General features: G+C 38.6%; 1 long non-coding RNA gene across 1 annotated transcript; it reads left to right on the plus strand.

Annotated features, from left to right (window-relative positions):
- The first annotated feature begins 5,968 nt into the window (after window positions 1-5,968).
- LOC149146677 (uncharacterized) lies at window positions 5,969-6,631 on the plus strand. Its single transcript, XR_016264254.1, has 2 exons — window positions 5,969-6,436; window positions 6,576-6,631. It is a non-coding gene; the product is annotated as an uncharacterized LOC149146677 (long non-coding RNA).
- Window positions 6,632-9,689: the final 3,058 nt, after the last annotated feature.

The raw sequence follows: 9,689 nt of genomic DNA on the forward strand, positions 1-9,689 counted from the left end.
TGGAAAGGGAAAGAAGCATGCTTAATGGTGTCGGGTTAGGACAAGAATTCTGGACAGAGATGGTGGAGATTGCATGTTACCTGGTCAACAGATCACCTTCATCAGCATTGTAGGATAAGACTCCACAAGAAGTATGCATTGGTAAGAAACCTTCTCTTTTACATCTGAGGGTATTTGGATGTGATGCATATGTACATGTTCCAAAGGAGAAAAGAACAAAGTTGGATAATAAATCTGAAAATTGCATATTTATTGGGTATAAGGATGGTTTAAAGGGTTATAAGCTTTGGAGCCCAGTTACAGGGAAGGTTTGTAGAGTCAGGATGTGTTGTTTAGAGAGGTGAAATATGTTATTGAACTTGAAGTCCAACCAAAGAAACTTGAGAAGACAAAGTTGGAGCTTAAGGAGGAAGAATCAGACTCTACAGTAGAAGAGGAATCAAAAGATGAAAAGCCACAATTTCCGGTTGTGGGAAGATCAATTCGAGAAAGAAGGTAGCCAGAAAGGTATTGTCCATTTGATTTCTATTCAAGTTTTTCTTTATCTATTACTGAAGATGATCCCAGAGCTATGAAGGAAGCAGTAGATTCAGAGGATGGAAAACTCTGGAAAGAGGCCATGGTTGATGAAATGGAATCTTTGCACAAAAATGAGGCATGGGATATGGTGGAGTTTTCGGCTGGAAGGAAACCCATTGGCAGCAAATGGGTGTTCAAGAAGAAGATGAATGTAGAAGGAAAGGTGGAGAAACACAATTCTCGGTTGGTAGCAAAAGGTTATTCCCAGCTATCGGGAATTGATTTTGGTGACATTGTTTCTCCTGTTGCCAAGGTAGCTTCTATTAGATTACTTTTATATGTTGCTGCTATTTTTGATTTTGAGGTAGAAAAATGGATGTCAAGAAAACATTTCTTCACGGGGATCTGGAAGAGGAGATGTACATGAAGCAACCTGGAGGCTTTGCGGTGAAGAGTAAGAAATAACTGGTATGCAAGTTAAAAAAGTATATGTATGGGTTAAAACAATTACCAAGGATGTGGTATCATAAATTTGATACATTTATACAAGGACTTGGCTTCACCTGAAGCAAAGAATATCACTGTGTGTATTTTAAATTAATTGGTGACTGTGTTATTTATCTGGTCTTGTATGTGGATGATATGTTTCTGGTTGGAAATGACAAAGAAATTATCTAGGATTTGAAGACCCAATTATCCTCCAAATTCGACATGAAAGATCTTGGTGATGCAAACTATATTTTGGGCATGGAAATTAAAAGAGATCGGGAAAATAGGAAGCTCAGGTTAAATGCTATGGGGTAAAATGCACGGGATGAAAACTACCCTCGAAAGCCTTCCTGGGACTTCCAATAGACCGTAAGGTTATCTGCAAAAGGTACCTGTTACACACATGTTCATCTATCTGACATATATATTGACAGGATATGGAGAAAGGATCACCTTTGGTTCTTTCTGGATTCGCTTGGGGATCTCCGTGTGGTAAGAAGAACTCCTCCTGACTAGCTCCAAGATGATTCCTGCGCAAAAGAACGAAGCAAACCAATCACAGCATATACTTCTGACAATTAATGAAAGAATCCATAACAAACATTTCTAAATGTGTAACTTATCTGCTCAACATAACAAGCATCAGAATGAACAAATGAATGCACAATATCACCGACACTTCGAGTAGTGGAACACAACCACAGTCCTATATTCAAAAGAGTGATTACAGCAACCTTGTTGCATAAACCTTCCTTATCCCTTCTTCTTCTCTCTCTGTCTCTCCTTCTTTCAGCTAGCTCCTTCAAAATATGACAATATCACAACAACACCATATACTATCCTTCTAAATTCTCTGACCTCTTGTGCAATGCCCCTCTAGTTGCTTAAATAGTAATCAATTTAGGGTTGCCCGACTCCAGCTATAGTTTATTTGGGTAAAAACCATGAACCTGCCTCGTTTACCAGCTTTTTACCATTTTCCTCTATTTCCATAATAGAATTTCTCCAAATATCTTGATTTTTGGAGATTCCTTGCTTTTCTTGCACACATTTAGGGAAATAATATCTAGATATTTTATGGCAGATTCATTGGCATAACCACTTGAGCATCACTAAAGTTCACTAATGCTCCCCCCGATCTAACAACATGAGTTAGCGGGTAGACTAACACTCCTTTACGTTTGTAAACAAGCTTTATAAAGTAGGTTGTCAGTGTAAAAAGAGCGTTAGTGTGGATTCTAGGCCTGAAACTATGGTTATTCTTTCAGTCATCTTGTCTTTCTCCTATGAGTTGATTAGGAGGTCAATTTGTCCTATAACAGATGCCCCCTAAAGTATGAGATCAGACACAGAGACGATGGCCGAAATACTTTATGAAAATAATGTAGTTTCTTGTCAAAATATTTGTAGAGAGAGAGAAGTTTCAGGCGATAAGGAAAACCTGATACAACAAAAGTACATATATATGAACTGCTAAAATCATGTCCTGAGTCGGGCATTCCCATGCTCAGTAGCTATGTCAGAGTAACTTTCTCGTCAGAGATATAACAATGCTGGCCGCCAATATGGCACAGGGCGGATCCAGTGTCACAATAGATTATCCTGAAATGGCTGTCTTCAAAGAAAAATATCGCAGCTTGGGAGAGGAAACAAGTCTGGATGATGTAAGCCTCTACCCAAGGTCTTGATTCCTGCTTCACCAAACAACATAGATTGGTACATGTGATAAAATTAGTTGACGTCAAACATGCATGAAATCATCTGATTACCATCCAATAATGGAGACTGTTAACAGATGTGAGGAAGGCCACGATAATGGTGATGGTCTCCAAGATGCATAGTGCAAACTAGCGAGTGTGAAAGATTTTTTGTCGTCGAACACTCCTAGAATTGCTTAACCAGGAGCTAATGATGAAAACCCATGATCGAGCACAAGGTAACCTGCCACTAATGTCTGCAAGCACCAAGGCACTGAATGTGTTTCTGGGTTATATTCCTAGATAGAGTGTTGAAGTCAATAGGAAGGAACCTGTCAAGAGGTAGGGAATGACGTGTCCTACACTAGACGACATGAAACCGGACAAGGATGATTTTTTTTTGGAGAATCTTTTGAGATTTTGGGTCTAAACGATGGAGGGCATGATGAAAGGATATGTAGGGTCAGTTGATTGAGGAAACAAGTAGGGACCCTTGAACAATAGAAGGCACGACAACGGTTTTAACCAGACATCATGAGACTCATGAACACTAGAGAGTGTTTACAATACGGAGATGCAATGGCATCAAGGTATATAGGCTAAAAACTCATAGGTTGGTAGGGTTCATATTGAGAGGCTATCAGAATGACAATTTATCTGAGGGAGTGCCATGTTCAAGGGAAATTTTGCTGCCAAACCACGCTTCAGGATACGGTTGTATTTTTACTTTTCCCCATCTAATTTTTAATGAGTCCAGATGGGTAAACTCATCGATCCTTTCATGTTTAGAGAGTCTAAAAAGGATCGCAAAAAGAACGACTCTTTGCCCTATTTGATTAGTTTAATGAGTCTAGAAAGGCAAACTCGCTGATTTTTTCATCTTTTAAGAGTTTGAAAAGTATCGTACAAAGAACGACTCTATATCTTATCTGTGTATTTAAAGAGTCCAGACTAGACAACTTGATGATCTTTTCATCTTTAGAGAGTCTGAAAAGATCGTAAAGAGAGACTCCATGGTGGTCCCTTTATCATAGTTGTTAAACGGGTGCGACAAAAGGTTAATAGTATACTCGTATTGGTTACTTTTCCGTATTTAATCTACTGGACATAGATAAAGAGAAACCTTCTTCCAATAGATGTCAACCTCATTTTGTTACGAGTACAAGGCAGCGAACTAAACTCGTGTTTTGTCATGACAGTTTAATGAGCTCAGTAACAAGAACTTGGGATTTTTCCTTTTTTAATGAGCTTGAAAAAGTACTTGAAAGAATGTGTTATCACTTAAGAATTCTAATTTCAAAACCGCTCACATTAGTTTGATGGTAAAAAATTCAGTGCTAGTCTAGTTTTGAGTTTTTTGTTTGCCTTAGAGTCTGAGTCTAAGGAGTCCACTATGCATCCTCATTCACCACTAGTCTCATAATTTACACAATTTCCATGTGTCAACTTTGTTCAAAGGTTATTATGTGCTACAAAGCTCTTTAGATGATTTCGTAGCGCATAAGTCAGTTTCTGGTGATTTCGTAGCGAAACACGGTCTAAGTGATTTTGTGCTGATCCATAGCAAATCCCACCCAGATGTCATACTTATCAGAATCCGCTGTGTTTTAGATCGTTAGGTGTCGTGGTACTGGCACATGTTCCAGTTGTTGCTGAGAACGAGACAAAGGGTTCTGTTTACTATCTGAATGCATTTAATGGAAAGTTGCTTGCTGGCATCAATCAAAAGATTCAGTTCCTCAGGAAACAATTATCTTGACACGAAACAGCCTTCACATAAAGAACGGTTATTTCCTAGCATTGCTCGAAATCAAGGCACAGGACTTCGCAACCGACAAAGCATCATATCAGAAAGTCCACCTAGTAATTCTGTTGGTTTTTTCTTTGGATCAACACCACCAGACAACCATGGGGGAACAATGGCATCCTCAAAGCTTGCGTCTTCTCCTCATGGATCATGTCTTGGCAGTGGCAGTTTTGCTGGAAGTAGTTCACCAGTTGGTTCCATGCCAAAGTCTTTTCCTCCTTTTCAGCATCCAAGTCATGAACTTTTGGAAGATCATGGTTTTAAACAACAGAAATATTTGAAATACTACAAGCGTTGCCTGGCAGAGCGCAAGAGAGTTGGTACTGGTTGCAGAGAGGAAATGAATACTCTCTACAGATTTTGGTCATTTTTTCCTCAGAAATAATTTCAACCGCTCCATGTATAATGAGTTCCGAATATTAGCACTGGAAGATGCAGCAGCAAAGTATAATTACGGCATGGAGTGCCTTTTTAGGTTCTACAGCCATGGATTGGAGAAGAAATTTAAGGAAAGTCTCTATGAGGATTTTGAATAGTTAACCATTGAATTCTACAAGAAGGGGAATCTCTATGGTCTTGAAAAATATTGGGCATGTCATCATTATCGCAAGAAGGATGCCAGGCATTTGAAAAAGCATCAAGAATTGGAAAGGTTACTTACAGAGGAGTTCCGAACAATACACGACTTTCCACCAAAAGATAAATTGCCTAAAGATGTTAATGCAAATGAGAAAGTGAGCAATGGTTTATCCTCTATGGATGATGTGAAGACTGGGATATCCATCTGCTGAACAAATCTTGTTGATATTTGAGCCATCAGTTGCATATCTTATCATATATCAGGATTTTTGCTGTGTTATTCAATGTTCCAGTCTCATTTTCAAGGGCGTATTTCTTGTCAAGAGAAACTCCATTAACCTAAATGTAATTGAAGAATTACCATCACTACATTGACATTTGCGGTTCTGCCTCTTGAAAGGTCGATAATTGGGGTCAAATCTCTGGTGTGAAGGCTAAAATGAAAGTAGTTAAATCTGAGAACGCCTCGGGGGTGACATCCAATATTCCACCATCAGACTCAGGGACCAGTATGCTCGAAGGTAGTGATGAATCAAATGCAAATCTGCCCTGCAGGGAAATCCATACAGCACAACAGGACTCGGATGAGTCGCTATCTTAACTGGATAACAACATGAATTCCCTTTCTATAGAGCATCAAGCCTCTGTTCCTATATCCATTTATTTGAGACATATTCTAGTGCAAAATGTTGAAGGAGGGGCAGAAGAATGTGTGGAACAATTGAATGATGGCATACCAGGTTTGTCGTGTCCCAAGTCTGGACATGCTGATGGTTTGCCAGAAGTTTTACCATCAAGTTCAGATCCCAACATAACTAGTTGTAATGAAGAGTCCTGTGATGTAGAAATGCAGATAGAGAAACCAAATTGTCATGGAAGATATGGAGTCCGTGTGCTGTGGATCAGGTTATTACCAAGTTCGAGGTTTATCATTCCTCAAAGCTCTTCTTTGGAGATTTGGTGTCCTCTGCGAGTTACGCTTTCCTGCATTCATTGGCTGTACATAATTGCAAGTATATTGTTCTGCAAACACACCAGAAGCCCTCATGCAATTCCTTGGAAAGGGATTTATCTACTCGTTGCTGATCAATAATGCCGGATCTTACAGTTTTGACTTTTTCTGGAGATTTTCAGGGGATTAACTCAGCTTACCCAGCATATAAAAGGGAATATGAAGTGTTCAATTGGTGTGCTACTGGCAACTTGCATATAGGTAGTCTTAGTTTGACCCTCGGAAATCAAAACTGGCTATCTGCTAAGGCGTAAATTTGCCAGTCTCGTGGATTGCCTCTTTCGTTCACATTTGGGTTTAAGTTAGCTGGTGCTGTAATTTTCATGGACAGATGTAAATGAGTTTGTGATTTTAATTTTTGAGTTGCAATGCAATTTTATTATGAGCCCTGCATTTTCACAAACAACTTAAAATTAGTTCTACATGAGGCCTGGAAATGCAGTCAAATCTTTCATGATGCATTGTGCAACAGTGAATGATGACTAAGAACATTGAGAAGAAATTATTGCAAATTTTATTGGAAAAATAGTCCCCTCACCAAGCGGTTTCTAGCTGCTGTGGGTTTCTGGTTAAGGGTTAATGGCTGTTGGTTTTCAGCCAGTTACCATATTTGTTGGTGCATTACAAGGACTTTCTTTGTTGAAAGCTGCAGCATGGAGTCAGTTGAAATGCTATAGCTTGCATTTTTCTCTCCATGTTATGGACAGCTTTCAGATTGAATAAGAAAGATCCGAGTTACTGAACTCTGTTATTTCCAGCGACTCTCCATTAGAGCAATGGATCGGTACAAGGTTATCAAAGTGGAAGAACAGGATGATAATGCACTTTGTATCAACTTGCCCAATGGAGAAACTACAAATAGTAGAAAGGTTATAAAGGAAAGGTCATCAAGTGGTTCAAATACACCTTCAAGTGCTGACCCTGAAGTTGATCCCTATTTGGGGATGAACACTGAAGTGAAGGGCAATAGTGAAAGGGATTTTGAGTTTAACTGGGTTGGTAGTGGAAGTTCTGATGCAGGAGGAGAAGAGGTATTAACCAGATTCATACAGTTATATTTGGAACAGTGAATGGTGTTATCGGTGTCATTGCATCTTTTCCTCAGGAGAAATAACTGTTTCTTGAAAAGTTACAATCAAATCTTGTCAAAATGATCAAGGGGTAAGGTGCTTAAGCCATGAACAGTGGCGATCATTTAGCTATGAAAGGAAGACTGTGTTTTTGAAATTACACAGTAGTTTCGTAGCACGCTACGAAACTGCTGTAGCTGCATGTTACAATTGAGTTGATCAATTATGATTAACAAAGCGGCAAATCTTTTTGAAAGGTTTTGTCATCACACAGGTACATGAAAACGGTGGACAGCACATCAAGGACGTGGCATTCTGCTCTATTTTGGGCAATTAAAGGATAAAGGACATGCTTCTTTGGATTCGAACATTTTGAGGTAAACCAAAGACCAGTAAAACAGGGATAATTTCCTATGTTTCAGGACAATGGAAAACGTGTGACATTGAAGACCAACATGGAGCCTTGAAGATCCATCACAGCCAAACTAAAAGAGACCACTTGTCAGGGAATAAATCCTGATTGTAATAAATGCTACATTCAGCATGATGTAGAATTAGAATCCTAATTGTTTTAGGATTCTAGAGCTGTCAATTAACAGTCAGTTGTATTTATTAGTCAGTTAAAGGGTTAATAGGTGTCATTAGAAGTAGTTTTCGAGTTCCCTTAATGTTTAAGGAGGAATCTCGATCAGTTAGAATAAGAGCTCTATATATAGCTGAAACAGCAATGTAATCAGGGTTGGAAAATTTTATGATACAGCTTGTATTTGGCTTATGTAAAGACTCATTTTCAGTAATATAATTTTGACTTTACTTCTCAGGATTCATGAAGGATTTCTTATGTTCAGAATAGGTGATCTTGTCCTTTCCATAATTTTTACAGTGGTATAGATGTATAATCACTCAGAATTCACTGAATGTGCTCTGATTTCCTGTATGCATTTATAAACTGTGGTCCCATATGAGTTATGTTCTGAATGTCTAAATGTTGAGTGCCCTGACTTCTATGTAAGGTTGAGTTCACTGTTATATTGAGGTGTTGTTGACTCCATAAGCCCAATGGATAGTTGTTTAATGTATTTCCAGCATTCATATTTTTCACAGTTGTTCTATAAGAGTTAGCCATCTTATATTTAATCAAAATCATTAATCCTTTAAGAGAGAGCCCTCTCAGGTTGAGGAGGCTAAGCCTCAGCCTAAAGTAGGTCTGAAATAGTTACTTAGAGTCAACCTGACCAGAAGCCTATCAGGATCTGATTTTGAGATAACAGAATGCTCAGGTCATCTTTAACATGTTTAACGAGTAGCAAGACACAGCTCGGGATTTTTTTCAGTTTAAAGAGCTAGAAAAAAGTGCCTAAAAAGGATGCTTCTTTGGTATTTTTTGGTTTATGAGCTGGAACTAGATCAAAAAAGAGGTGCTCAGAGCATTGTTTGCATATATTTAACGAGTGAAAACGATGAAAAACTCGGGGATTTTATATTGTTTAAAGGGCGATAAAATATCCCTAAAAGTGCTTTAGGGGTTTGTGGTATATATATTTAACGAGCCCTACTACAAAAACTCGGAGGCGTTTATATTTTTTAAAGAGCAATAAAATGTCTCCAAAAGTGATCTATTTATCGTTGCATAGATTTAACGAGCGCAAGGACAAAAGTTCAGGGATGTTTATATTTTTTAAAGAGCAATAAAATATTCTTAACAGTGCTCTTCCATAGTTAGAAAGTGTTTAATGAGATTAACGATGAAAACTCAGGGATGTTTGTATTTTTTAAAGAGCAATAAAATATCCCTAAAAGTGCTCTATTATCTTCATTGTAGTTTAACGATCCCAAAGAAGCAGACTCGAGGTTTTTCGAATTAACGAGCAAGAAAAATACCATAAAAAGAACGCTCGAGCTTTCTTAATCTCATGCTTGACATTAGAAGGGTCTATGCCATGCATTTCCTCATAAGACCAAGAAAAAACATCGTGCAAGTCCCTAAACAGGTAGGTGAAGCTCACAATTTCCTCAGGATTGTGATTGGCTCCACTTTGTATGTTTTCCATGATGCATGTCATGATATAAATATCAGGGAGCAATGTTTGTGAAATATTGCCCCTGTTTCCTTCCAAGTCCAAAAGTTGGAGAGTCGTATATGGTGAGGAAATGATTTCATGCGCATCAGGTGATAGGATTTGAAGAGGCATCATGTTTGAATTAGATATTGAAACATGATGGTGTGAAGCTTCCCAAGGTCTCTCTTCTAACCTTGTGATCTCTCTAATAGCTTCATCCACTTATAGGACTTGATTGAGTGGAACAAAACAAGGAGCGGTTATGGGAGGGGCAGTGGTAACGTTGGCCGAAACCAAAGTGACAGGAGATTTAGATGCAATTTGAATGGCTTCACAAGCCAATTTAGTTGGTGATAGTGGCATCTGGTCTCCGAACGTGTCAAGGTCCGAAGGAGTTGGCATGATCCATTGATCGATCATTTCATGAGGAATAGATGAAAGCATGTTGAGTGATTG

The sequence above is a fragment of the Pinus tabuliformis genome, chromosome X (genome assembly GCF_031772625.1).
Source record: "Pinus tabuliformis cultivar Carrire ecotype Pingquan chromosome X, CPIR1, whole genome shotgun sequence".
Lineage (NCBI taxonomy): Eukaryota > Viridiplantae > Streptophyta > Pinopsida > Pinales > Pinaceae > Pinus > Pinus tabuliformis.